General features: G+C 42.9%; 2 pseudogenes across 2 annotated transcripts in view; one reads left to right on the forward strand and one right to left on the reverse strand.

Moving 5' to 3' along the window:
* LOC308433279 (high mobility group protein B3-like) overlaps positions 1–14,488 on the forward strand; it is a 192,155-nt pseudogene that overhangs the window by 167,936 nt on the left and 9,731 nt on the right. The window lies entirely within an intron of this gene.
* LOC308432999 (uncharacterized protein C9orf85 homolog) lies at positions 8,560–12,221 on the reverse strand (annotated as a pseudogene). The gene is made up of 2 exons: positions 11,662–12,221; positions 8,560–8,783 (listed from the first exon to the last, which is right to left on the reverse strand). The product of its transcript is annotated as an uncharacterized protein C9orf85 homolog (transcript).

Genomic DNA, 14,488 nt, shown 5'->3' on the forward strand with positions numbered 1-14,488 from the left:
AGAGTCTTAAAACCCCCATTTTCCATTCAGATAAGCCAGATAGGATTCACATGTTTATAGAAATCTGTAATGAGAAAAAGAATCACATCACTGAGGCCTTGAAAGGGATCTTGGAGGCTGCACGCATGGACCTTTTGGCTGGTGAGGAAATGCGGCGCACTCCTCGACCAGCGAGGAAAGACGACCACCACCAGAGGATTCTTCTCAGATCACCCTTTATTGTGGGAGCCTCTTGGTTGAAGAGAAGAGCAGGAAGCGAGGGGCCCCGAACTACCCTAGCTGTCCGCTTATATAGGGAGAAGCGCATACGGGCTTGCCATGATCGGTTGTCACCAGTCTGCTGACACCAGAGGCCTCGGGATTGGCCGGAGATAGGTTATGTACTGCGCATGCCAGGGTGCAGCGCCTTAGCTGACAAGAGCATTACTATATATGGAGTTGTTTACCTCAAACCGTGAGGGAGCCAGCGCCATCTTGTAATGGTGTCCGCATTCGGCTCCCCACAAGGAAACAGACACAGCAAGGTTGGAAGCTGTCAAGATTACAGAGCACAGGACCACAAAAGACTGGGTTCTTTGCTCACACTAGTTTGTACTGCCTTTGGGACAATGTCCTGAGAACTTACACAGCCTAGAGAGCCCTGGCATTTCCAGGGAATGGTCCTTCTTCTCATGGGAACATGGTTTGGTAGGTCATGATGTCACTCTTCAGTACAGCAAAGTCACTGTACCCTTCTCTGGAAAAGCCACATGCTCCTAGTGAGGAAATGAAGAGCCTCTCAATCTCTCACACGGAAGCTATACATTATGTGTATATATATATATATACACTTGTATTTCTTATTGCGGTCATAGTTTTCCTTTCGGTAAGAATAAAAGGGCTGAGCTGCACTTTATTTATATAGGGGTTTTCCACAGTCTTGGATTTAAAACTATGGGTAGGGTTTCATCTGCCCTCCAGTAGTCAACTAAGAGACATCGACCCTGCGGATCTGGACAGACAGACGACCATTCTCACCGTCAGGCAGAGAACTACACCCTTCACTATCTGTTTGTCACAGAACCACACAGGAGACAAAGGGAATGTGAAATGTTCTTCGTGTTGCTGACAGGGCCTCCCTCTCATTGGAGTAAAAAGGGCTGTAAGCATGTAAGAGCCAGGTTCGAGTTTGGCCAGTCTCCAGAACTCTATGACAATACCTGGCTCTTCGAAAGCAACTTATCTCATAGGCTTCTCGTACAAGCCTTGTGGTTAGTAAAAATGAGGATAATGATGACCAGTTACATGGTGGAGCAGAGACCGGGCTGGGAGAGGAATCTACATTCCCATCTTTAGTCCATTGCAGAAGTAAGTATGGGGTTCTTGCAGACAGGGTATGATTAATTTAGAAGAATCCAATGCAAAGTCTCACAAAAACTACTTTCTTAAGGGCAAAAATGTGTCAAGTCACACACTGTCCTCCCAGGAACTGGCACATTTCTTGATTAAAATCTGCTGACTGGCTTCGTCACATTCAGGTTTCTGGACGCACTGTGACTCTCAGCTGGGAGAATGAGGAGTCTAAGCAAATGAGATGTTTATTCTTAGACATGTATCCACAAGGAAGGTAACAATTTCCAAGCTGCTTAACGGCCTTGTCAGACTTGCTGAGAGCAGCTTACAAGTCTTTACTGTGGTCAATGGGTTTAAAACACACACACACACACACACACACACACACACACACACACACACAAACAAACAAAAAAAACCCATGAAGGTCTTCCATCTGTGGCGAAAATGAGAATATAGGTCTGCTGCAGAGACTTGTCCGGGTTGAGAGAGACCTCGCAGATGGCCAGGCTTCAGTAAGGCTGGGACAACCTTCCCTACCCTAGCGTCACCTGGGCAGATGTAGGGAATTGGCGGATGTTTCTTCAGGCATGTGACAACTTTCACTCTTATTCTTGTTTCTCACTGCTGACAGACTCAGTTCCCCCAGGTCTCCCTCATTTCATTATCTAATCTGCCTTCCTAATCATTCATTCATAGTTTGGGGCTGCCAGTGTTTTTCAGACAGTTTTAAATCACAAATGTTATCAAATAGATCCTGTGGTGGACTGAATAAAAATGCCCCTCCCTCTTGGCTTCTTAGGGAGTGGCACTATTGTCTGAGACCAGCTCTAACTCCCAAGAGGTCCACCTGGAGCCAGAGCGAGGAATGAAAGAAAAAGACAAGTTTGTTAAAGTTGCAATATGACTTCGGCCTTGTGGACGAATTGAAGCTTTTTTTAATTTGTACTCTCTTTTTAAACCGTTTTAATTACATGCAAAAATGGTAATTGCTCAGAGAGAAGGATCAAATGAGTTAACAATCTTGGCCGTCAGGTGAAAAGGTCAGAGACAAAAATGGATACTGCTGTGCCTACATTCCAAAATCCACCCTGCATTTCTAAGGATACTGCCTGGAGCATCAAATACAAATGTACTTCCGATATGCTGCATTCTAAAAGGCCCTGCTCCATACTAGAGATGTAAAAGTTCCTCCTTAAAGCCTTATTCTTAAAACCTGCCCTAGGGCTACAGATGCAGATGTGCTGATAATAGCCCTTACAGGGTGTAGCACAGAGGCCAGATTCCTTCCTTGGCTAGCCCCAAAATGTCCTGGGATAAAATTAATAATACTCTGCCATAAGCTGTTCAGGGGTGTCAAAATGGCTCTCCACACACTATTAGGAAGTATGGCATTTTCGGAGGAAGTGTGTCTCAGTTCACTTCCTGCTGCCTGTAGATCAAGATGTAGGACGCTTAGCTCCTTCTCCAGCATCAAGTGTGCCTGCTCACTGCCATGCTTCCTGTCATGGTGATAATGGACTGAACCCCTGAACTGTACCTCAGCCCCAATTAAGTGTTTTCTTTGTAAGAGTTGTAATGGTCATGCTGTCTTTCACAGCCATAAAGCCCTAAGACATATTGCATCCATTTTGAACAGTGTGTCTCGAGACTGAAGAGTAAAAAGTTGTCAAAGGACACTGATTCCTTGCCCTAGGGCCCTCTCCTCTGCAGGTAATCACTCCCGGAACTTTCTTGAGATTTGAGTTCCCAGAATAACCACAGAAGGTCCCGATGACCTCTGTGGAATGTTTCAACGCCCTAGGTGTGCCCCAGGTGTATGATTCATGTGACTCATGGTTTAACTGATAAAAAATGTATGATTCTTCCCCTTTGAATTTCCTCATTGTCCCCTTTGAATTTCCTCATTCTCCCCCTGTCCTCCCCCTCTTTTGTGGTTTTTGCCTTTATAAGCCCGTTACAAGTTCAGGCCAGGGTCGAACTCCTCTACACCTGCGTGGTGTATGAGTCTCGACCCCAGCATGCTGGCCTGAGATCTCACTCTGTTTCACTTTCAATAAACTTCCTCGTGCGATTGCAGCAAGTCTGGTCTCGGTGCCTCGCTGGGTGCTCGCCTCTCCTGAGATTTGAGTGAGGGTCTCCCTTGGGGGTCTTTCAAGACCTGCTATATATTCACATTGATAGAATATACCACATTTGAACTAAGGAAGAGCGACTGCTTTACATGAGGAATTTGATGCAGCCCTTAAGAAAGTGACATTTTAAACAAATATTCTCTATAACACAAAAATAACTATTCTCTTTAGTTCTTTATTTTCACAAATGGAAAACTACCCTTTAAACATTCTTATTCTTGAATAAATCCTATAATGAGTGTGAAATTTTGGTTCCTCCTTACATATTAATTTTGTAATTTTGATGCCACTCAAGTGCTGGCCTTAAAGGTTTTGGGGTGTTTGCTCGGGAGGCAGGACCTCCTCCAGGCCTGTTTGTGGCTCTGGTAGTGATAATTCTTGCATCGATTTTGTGAGAGCAGCCTAAAACAAACTCTACTTTGTTTTTAAAGAAAAAAAAAAATCCAGAATCAGGATTTTAAAAATGAGCTCCCCTAAGTTTGGTTTAAAGGCCTCTTTAGTCTTTGCGAAGTGTATAAAACATTATATAGTCTTATAAATCAAGCCTATGGACAGTTTTAGCCTTTTTAAGATGCCTTCTGGGGAAGCAACGGCTGAGTTTCATAAAAAGAATATAAAGAGGACAAGTATTATGTTTCAGTTTAATAATTTCAAAGATCAAAGAAAAGATGTAGTCTGTCTCTGGAACAGCCTGGGCAGTCCATTAGGCTGCAGGGCTCTTTATGAAGGAAGTGTGCCCAAAGCCCTGCACTTGATTTGGTCTTTATTATGAGAACACAAACAGTTTGTAAGAGCATCTTACTTTAAAACTAACTTTTAGTTTTTCTAAAGAAACATTTTTAAAAACATTCATTTTCAGCTAAACCAAATAAACCCCACTAGGCCAAAGGACTGTTTTCATTCTTTATATTGAAAGTTTGCTTCTGGATTGCTTTTGGTCAGGCTTGGCTATTCTAAGTAACAAAGTAACCCAGGAACAATGGCTCTGAACTACAAAGCTGATAAAAATTCTAATACAAGAATTCTGTCTGATTTGCTGACTCAGGGATTTGGGCAATTTCCCAGGTTTTGCTTAAGGTTTTGCTGTATCATGTTGCAGCGTAGATCTTTGTAGTTCTGCTGAGTGACAGTTGGCCAAAGTCACTTCCATACTTCTAACCATTTACATGGTGGGTTGTGAAAGGCTGGTTTCTGTTGAAGTTAGACATGCTTCCGCCTCCCAACACTGTCTTCCAGAATAAGACTCAGTCTTAAAATATATTTACAAACACCTTGAAGGCTGGTTAACTGTGCTGGGGTACCGTGAGTCCACCTTCTCTCATTTCCCCAGCCATCTCCTGCCTTGCTCTTTCCCAGAATCCTTTATCCTCCCAGATGTATCACTTCCCATTTCCTGCCTAATCCATAGGCCATAGGCTTTTTAGTTGACAGAGGATGTGTCCATACAACACACAATATGTTCTCTCTACAGGTTTCTGTTCGGTTTTGGAAAAGAACCTGAAACTGCAGTATAAGGACACTGAGCACACTCACTCTCAAGTGAGATCCTTTGAAGGTTTTTTTCTCTATACCCAGCTAGACTTGTAAAAGCAGAACCTCTGTGGTTGAGACTCTGGTCATCACTGAGTCTTTCTAGTTCTGGTACTTACTTCCGGTATTTACTTATACAGCACTGGCTACCACCTTGCAAAATTTATGAATAACCTGGCATATTGCTGCCTTCAAGATTTAATGCTACACTTTGTTTTATCTCAATTGGACTTTGCAAACGAGGAAAGACTGAGGGTATAAGAATGTACCTCTCAGTCTGCAGCTCTGTGAGAGCACAAGTCTCCCATTGTAATTTTTGTTTTGATGTTTAAAGTATTATATCATCAAACATGACTTGCACGTCTCTAGAGTAAAGATGGTCTTACAACTTTCACTATGTTAGCATTTGATGGATTTGAGGACTTACACTAACAAAAATTAAATTATATCTAATAAAGCTCTTCATAAATGTCACAGAGATAAATGAGTTATTCTTATAACTTAAAAACATATCTCTTCTGGAAGCATTTTTAACCTAAACAAGGATCAACCCCAACCTCCGTTCTACAGAGTTCATCTAGTTCGAACTGCGCTGGAGTGAGTTTCCCGACTTTAAGATACTGTCAGAGAAGCTTGAAATCTTTGCTTTGCTTTACGAATGTAAAAACAACTGAAGTGCATTAGGGGCTTCGTGGCTGTATATCCAACACACAGACTTCTCCTTGAATAACAGGCATTTGGAGGGAGCTGTATAGCTGTCATTTGAGGTCCGTGGGTTGACCTACTGAGTATGGCATGAGCGTTATATATGGCAGCTGGCTTGGCCGGCCTGACACTGTTACATTATTTATGGATTCCAGCTTTGCTCCTAGATTCTCTGCAGCCTCAGGTAAGGAACAGCTGAACCCTGAGAAGTAACCTAACTATTAGAGGAGAGGCAAAAAAAAGTCTTGCTTTAGTCCAAATATTAAAAAAGCAAACAGATAAGGTGTTTTAAAGTCCTAAAAGCATTTGCCTTACCTCCCCCTTGTCTCTCTCTCCCTTTGGGTCTCTTAAGTCTCTCACACCTCTCAAGTTCCTCATATTGCTTTTACAACATGGATAGCTGAAGTTGAGAATGAAGAACAAAGGGGGGGCACATTCTTTTGAAACTGAAAATATTTGTTTTCATGTAATGTATTCGGATCAGGGTTCCCGTCTCCAGCTCCTCCTCATCTCCGTCATCTAGCCAGCATCTTTCCTTCTCTCTCTTTAGAAGAGAAACACACAAATAAATCAAACAAAGCAGCATTTAAAAAAAGGAAAAGTATTAAAAGCACATATACACAGAGACACACACATAAAACACATACACACACAAATATGCAAAATAGAAATCATAACTAACAAATGAAAAACAGTAAGACACACAAGCAAAGGAAGATGAGACAAAAAAAAAATCTCCAAAAAATAGAATTGGGTTCATTTTCTGTTGGCTTCCTACTGCTTGGTATGGGGCTTACCCTTTGCTGTGGTTTATATACCCTGTGAGACTTCAATGCAGAAAACTACTTCTTCTTTTGTGAAGGGTTGTCAGGTGGAAATAGATTCTTGGCTAGGGATGAGAACCCATGTCCACATCCCCTCCCAGCGTAGGATTAGGTCCTATGCATGCTGCCACAGTATCCTCTCAAATCTTTACAGAGTAGCTCACTTTTGAGCTGTTCTTCATCACAGCAGCAGGTCACTGTGGCCCTTTACTACAGTTCCTCATGCTGTGGTGACCCCCAACCTCCTTATTTCCATTGCTACTCCGTAACTATAACTCTGCTAGCATTATGAATCACAATATAAATATCTGATGTCTGACCCCAGTTTGAGAACCTCTGAAAAGCAGTAGGCACTGGTCTCTGCAGTGCCCTGAGACAGCAGCCAAGCAGTGACAAATCTACTGACTAGAAGAACAGGAAAATCGGTCAATAACAGAACAATTTACCTTCAACACCAGGGAAGAGGCCAGTCTGAAAAAGGACCCCTCGAGGTCAACACAACCTAAGCCTTAGGACAGACAATATAACAGAGATTTGGGAGAAGCCAGACACGTCACAGAACTTCAAGCTGGTGGCCAGGTTTATGATCTCTTTGGAGATCAGAAACCTTTAAAAATATATTATTTATTTGTTAAAATTGTGTGTGTGTGTGTGTGTGTGTGTGTGTGTGTGTGTGTGTGTGTGCTCGTGTACATGTGTGTGTGTTTGGCTGTCTGTCTTAGAAATGAGAAATTTTAAATAAATATATGTGAAATTGAAGATTTAATAAAAGTGGAAACAGTTTTACCCGCATTTTGAAATATTTTTTAGTTGGTCATTTATTTTTTCAAGTTCTGCCAAGGTTGAAGTCTAGAGGGACAGAAGACTCCAGGAGATGCCAGATGTGTCATGACAAACAGAAGTCTAGTTTCCAATGTTCGAAAATATTAAAAAATAGACAACTTGAAAGCGAGACTGATCCTCCTAGAGAGTGGCTGCGGCCAGCGTCAGCTGCAGACTGTTCCGCAGGCCTGGTCGCCCACAGTGACACCTGCTGGTGATTCCCTGCACTGCCAGGACAGAGGTTTTTAGTGCTGGATTAACCAGGGGTCCATGAAAACAGTTCAAAGCAGCCCACATAGCAGTCACAGGAAACAATGAGACGGAAGACAAAACATCGGTGTTTTATAACGAGCAAAACACATAAAGGACAAACACCATTTTATTCTTTGTAACATGGAAGTGTTTTTAAGATAATAGGTCCCTTTGACTATGCTTACAAATATCCGAGGAGCTAGGAAGGTTTTCAGTCCTGAAAATGTTTGTCATACCAGTGAGAGGTTATGAGTTTGGGTCCAGCATCCATAGAAAAACCCCGGTGACCAGGTGGGACAGTGTGTGCTTTTAATCCCACTGCCGAAGCGGCAGAAACAGGAAAATTACTTTGCTTTTCCTGTTTGGCTGATTGGCCCGCCTAGCGGGAGATCTTGTCTCAAAAAATACAGAGAGCGGCAGGGGGAGACACTTAACACTTTCCTCTGGTGGTGAGCACAGGGGTAGGGAGACATGTAACATTGCCTTCTGGTGGTGCTCGTATACACACACACAGAGAGAGAGAGAGAAAGAGAGAGAGAGAGAGAGAGAGAGAGAGAGAGAGAGAGAGAGAGAGAGAGAGAGAGAGAGAGAGAGAGAGAGAGAGAGAGAGAGAGAGAGAGAGAGAGAGCGCTTAAATGTTCAGTGGTGATCTTTCTGAACCATTCTTCGAGTCAATGACTCAAAAAGAAGAAATTCCCATGGTGGCGAGGATTTTGTCACTGGGGGTGGGATTCTCACCTCCAAAGGCTCTTCTTTGATTCTGCTACCGCCACGCACACCATCTATGTCATGCAGACTTCAGGATGTGTTGCCGGGATGCATGAAACATATCTTTTACCCTGGTATACCCTCATCAAGTGCAGTGCTGCGAAGTAAACGGAGCCCACTGGGCAGCTCATAAAGCACCTGAGAATGCTTCAAGTCACCTGATCTACAGAGACTCTGGCTGGCCCCTGCTTTCACCGGACCAACAGCTTGGGCTGTAAGGCCGCACCATCAGCAACATCAGCACCATCAACACCATCAGCATCCCTCGGCTCCCATCTCTTTCTGCTCCAGTGTAGCGTCTTACAAGATCCTTTTGTAATGCTCTCAAGAGAAGATGATTTCTCACATAAATATGATGCTGTCTTGACCGTGATCGTACTCTCTTCATTGCAAGAGAATGAGACTCTGGTTGAAACTAGACACGAGTCAAGAGGGAAATGAGCTTAACTAACTGGAAAGTTGACTAGTCAGTCAGTCCCATAGTTGTAAGTTTTCAGATGTTCGTCTTTTTTTATTCTCCTGTCTTCTTGTCCTCTGTGCTGACTCATTCTTAGTCGCATCCTTTCTTCATGGGGGCAAAAACGTCAGCCAAGAGCTCGAAGAATGTATCCTGAAAATTTGAGCTCAAACCAGGAAAACCTTTCACAGAAAGGTCCTAGAGTGTATCTGACTGGTCTGACATGGGCTGTGTGCTCAGCCTTCAACCCAGTCACGAGCCTAGAATTCCTACAAGCTCTCCTTTGAAACGGAGCCAGTCACTAATGGTATGTATGGAAGGGCACATGTTCCCTTAGACGTGTACACACAGAAGCAGGGTGCGGCCCAATGAGAAGATGGATACTGAGAATTCCCATGTGAGGTCGGGTGACTTGTGATAAATGTGTCAGACACACCATTGGAGCTAGTATCCTCGATTTTAAGTCACTCTATTCAGCTGTCTGCAGGTTTTTTTGTGGTGTGTCTCCGTTCTACAGAGAACTGAGTTTATTATATAAGTCACAATAATTGCAAAAACATTGAATTCATTGTTCTTGCCCCATAGGTCTTTGTAAGCATCTTAATCACAGCAGAAATCCATAATTTATTGAAACAAAACAAAACCCGAAGTACAGTTCAAGGAGTGCCTCTCTGACCCTGCCTTTGAGTGTGCTATTTCTCAGGAAACAGCGTGTATTTACAGAGAAACATCCTTGCACATCTGGTGTGATCTTCCAGCTTCTCAGCTTGAGCCAAGAAAGAAAAAAAGGGAAAAAGTGGTGTCATCTGTTTCTCCGTTGTACACTTTGAAATACAAGTCTCAGAAAACTATTTTCTAACAGATGTCAATTTAACATCTGGCTCCTCGCTGATAGCCAGAAATAGCCACTCTGGCAGCTCCCGCGGTGCTTAAAACTGCTCACTTTGTAGTTGTCGGCACTATTTTCTCTGGGACCCTGGTTCCCTAACAGGAAGGAGGCACATGAGTGGGACACAGAGCAGGAGACAGAGACATCGCTCTGCAGCGAAGTCACACTGCACAGACAATGATTTCAAACTTGTTTCTTAAATCAGAAAGTCAGTGGCACAGGTCACAGTCTCACTAGCTGGTCCTGGCAAACCATGTGTCACCATCTCTCATCTGAGTCCCTCCTGTCACTCAACACCAAGAGCATTTGGAAGCAGTGCTTTGGCTGTGTGTAAGACTATCCAACCATGTTCATGGTGTCTCCCACATCCCTTCTCCGTTTGAAGCCTTGAGAGACTGTAAAGGGATGCCTAACAGAAAGAGATTGACCTTTATTTTTGAAGGGAGTCTAAATGTTTGGATACTGAGTGAATAGAATTAATCCTGGCCCACAAATCTGCTGTCAAATAGTAACTCTTGGGTAATTTGTGTGACCCTACACAAATTAAAAGGATCACCACGTTGACCTCTTTTAAAAAAGACACCATGAATTTAGGTCCCGCACTTCTACAAAAAGTTGTTTTCATGCACATAGTACATGCTTTGATAATATTCATGGAGTTACTACTGCCTCTCACTCCACTCCCTGTCCTGCCCATCTCTGGCCTCTTCCCACATGCACACCCTGCAGAACTGTGAAGCTTTATCTAAAGAAGGAACTCCTGTGCTGTCTGTCAACCGTCACTGGGATGCTGGTCACAGGTGCAACTTTTTCAGTGAGGGCGACAGTTATGCACCTAAGTATGTGTTGTGGGAAGAGATTGTTTTGAGTAGAAACCCCGAACTGACTTCCTACAGAATTACTTAATCTCTGCTTCCTTATTAAAAAAACAAAAAACAAAAAACAAAAAACCCCCAAAAAACAGCCACTTTATTCCCAATCAGTCACGGTGTGATGAATTCAGTACGATCATGATGTACGCAGAAAGCACAGTGAGTATCTAGTATTTAGTTACTAAAGTGATCTCCTGCTCTTTATTTTGGTCTTGCCTGACACCAGTAGGGAAAGCAGAGTCGGTTAAGAACTACTTTAGTTTTTTTTTTTTTTTTTTTTTTTTTTTTTTTTTTTTTAATTTTCATGGTTTGCCATTAATTTCAATGGCTCAGCAAACACACACACACACACACACACACACACACACACAAGTATCATATATACATTAGTATGAATTAAAGCACAAAGAAAACAGTAAAACATTAGAATTGGGAATCTAGCTAAACATCGTGGAAAGTTCATTGTATCACCTGGCCACTTTCTGTAGCCTTAGTTTTCAAACACCCTGACACAGATCTCAGTAATCACACGAAGCTAGCTTACACTGATTACAAGTAAAAAACACTGACAATAAAGTGATAATTCAGGACAATGGAATTCTGGGAGGGAGAATTTCACAGGAACTTCTGACACTGCAAGGATCTCCACTCCAGTGTGAATGCTAGATTTCCTTTCTAGATAGAACTATACAGTCTACACATTTTTCTAAATATATATTTTCAAACTAGGAAAAGGTTAAAAACTGGGATGAAGTATATAAAAACATTTTTGAAGGAAAATCATTACATATGATTTTGTGTGTATGTGTGTGTGTGTGTGTGTGTGTATGCACACACATATAAAAGTAAACTGTTTTGCTTTGTAGGATGTAAGGGGGCTTTTACTAAAGAAATCAGGCTACGGCAATGTACTCTGGGCTAGTTGTCTTAGCTTTCCATGAGATAGTTCTGATACAATCACCAGTTCTCAACACCGAATAATTTGACATTAAGTTATATCTTTTTCTAAACAATTTCTATAAGTTTCATTCAACATGCCATGGTGTGTCCACACATACTCTGTACACAGTGTTACTGTGAAAACCTTTAAGATTCTGTTTCTCAAATGTCATAAATAGCCGGAGTTGCTCATGGGGTAGCTCTGCCTGTTGGAACCGCCTTTCCTGACTCGGTCTGCACCGCCTCAGTGCTTCATCCTCGCCATCTGAGTCAGACGCAGCGTCCGTACCCGCATCACTGTCTCTCTTCCATCTGCAACTTCTATGGTTAGAACCTTCACTTTCAGTGTTTTATGAGGTTTCTGGTTCTTTATTGAACAGAGCAACAATCTCTTCTTTCCTTCCACATTTTGCACAGACTTCAGGCTCACAAGCACATGGTCTACACATTGTGTGGTAAGAGTCCTTTACTGCTTTCTGGAAACTTTAACACATTTCTTTGGCTCCGACAGTGATCCGTATTTGCTGTATTTTACACGGCCCTCAAGAACTTCTTTGCGAAGTTGACACACTCCACCATGAAGTTATTCATTTTCTCGGTCTGAACATTCTTATCCAACTTGTCATTTTTGAAGGTGAACATGTCCTGGTGCTTCTGAGGCTGGGATGGAGTCACATGGCCTTTCTGGGAACTCATCACCAAATCACAAGGACCATCAGTCAGTGTAGCCTCTTCAGATTTTTAAGCTTTGTAAATTAAAGATAACTTCCTCAGCAGGTTGTTAGTTACCATAACAGGATGAGAAAGGGCCTTCATATGGTTGCCACGTCTTTAGGAGCAGGACCTAATAACATCTACATTTTTAGCCTGTTAGGCGTGGCCCTGAGGAAAATGATATCATGAAGCCCTCTGGTGACAACATCATGTGTTGAGAGAAGAGACATACTTTATATTTCAAACACGTTCCCTCGTACAAATTTCCTTTTCCCAATTTGTGAAATAAAAGCCCTTGAGGAGTGCACATACACGTGTGGCATTTTGTACAGAAGCCTTTTGTCATGAGGACGGAACACAAGTATCAGTTTAAATCTCAGGGTGAATCAACTGTAGGTCTTTGAACAAGCCCCTCCGGTTTCCCTCCCTTCCTGCCTCCCCTCCCATTATCTCTGCTCCCTTTCTTCAGATGTGACAGGCATTGAACACACAAAGAATATTTTCGGTTAATGGGATAGCAGATGAAAGGGATTCAAATATGTTTTGCTTTGACCTATTGTGAGAAGAGGTGAAAACTATTCCATGAAAAGTTAAGTGCTGTAAAAATATATTGACTTTTGGTTCACCAGAGAGTTGTTAGGGGTTGTGTCCCAAAAACTTTTTGACATACCGACAGAAGTTATTCCAATTTCAACTTTCAGAGTCTATTTACTGAAGCTTTTATTAAAAGCAGTTGTGTTTCTCCCTGCTGGAGCAGACAGAGGGCAAAACACAAACCTCCCTAGCAACTGGTTGTCAGAAGGTATTTACTGAGAACCACTAGGCAGCATGAGCCTCAGTCAGAGCAAGGGCGGCGTGTCTACCCAACTGTTGACAGGTTATAAATAGTGATAGTATTTATAGTAACCAGAGGAGCAGCGATTATTCCCGAGCTAGTCTTTAAGATTATTGGTTAAAGTGACCAATCACTTGGGAGTTTTGCTTCTTTGCGTTGGGAAAGAGAGGCCTTTGAGGCCTGTCACGTGGCACGACAGAGTAAACATTTAGGTTAAAGCTGCATGGTCTCACTGAACACACTTTAATAGACCCCCCACACACCCATTTACTTCTATGAATTTAAATTTAATTATTCTGGTCTAAACTTTACTTCTTTGGGGTCATATCTTTAAATATTTTAGTCACTCGAAAATTTCACACATGCATATAGCATGTTTTAAGTGTTTTGATCAAATATATCCTCTGGACCCTCTCCTCCAATTCCTTCTCAAACCTTCCACCATCTTCTGCATGCAACTTTATGTGTACAGACTTTAAGAAAATCTCCAGCGAATGCTGCCGGAGTGTGCGGGGCTATAATGGAGCACACATTGCTTCACAGGAACTGCATCTTGGAAGAGAGCTAACTCTCCCTCCTGGAGCAGCCATCAGTTCGTGTCTTAGTTACAGGGTGGGAGTCTACACCCCCCCCCCCCATGCTGGAAGTATGGCTGTCGTGCCCCTGAACAGGTCTTAGGCATGCAATCGCAGCTCCTATGGACTCATTTCTGGCAAAAGCTCTGCTACAGACGTCCTCCGGTTTTCGTATTCTTTCTCGATGGGATCATACCTGATCATTAGCACGGCCATTCTTGGAACTTGATGAATGAAATCCAAAGCCGTCTTAAACGCAGAAATAAGGAGAAGGCAGAAGTGGTTTTGATGCCACAGTTTCACGCACTTTAAGGCAATTTACTTCCCGGGCAAGATAAAAGGCCAATAGCGATGTTCTGTATCTTTTGCATAACTCATATTTGATTAGATTTTAGATTGTTATAAAAGTACATACAGGTACGAGCCAGTGGGAGTGGAGCGCACAGGCCGTTGTAGCCGCCGTCTTCTTCCTCCCCACAGTCCAAACAGCGCGGTGACGAGGCCGTTGACATACCTCTTGTTTAGTTCTCGGGAGCACCCGGCCGACATGAGTGAAGTAGAGGAGAACAACTTCGGGGGCAGAGTCTCACTCCCAGTCAAAATCTCCAACTGGAACTCCTGCTCCTGTAAAACCAGAGAGCAGGTCAGGGTTTCCAAACATTCTGAATCCCATTCTGGATCAAGATCCAAATCCAGGTCAAGGTCAAGGAGGCATTCTCATAGACGCTACACTGATCCAGGTCGCTCTCTCATGGGAGACGATCTCGAAGTAGGTCCTATACACCAGAGTATAGGCGGCAGAGGGGCGGGAGTCACTCTCCAATGTCTAACCGCAGAAG

Source organism: Micromys minutus (genome assembly GCF_963924665.1).
Source record: "Micromys minutus genome assembly, chromosome: 19".
Lineage (NCBI taxonomy): Eukaryota > Metazoa > Chordata > Mammalia > Rodentia > Muridae > Micromys > Micromys minutus.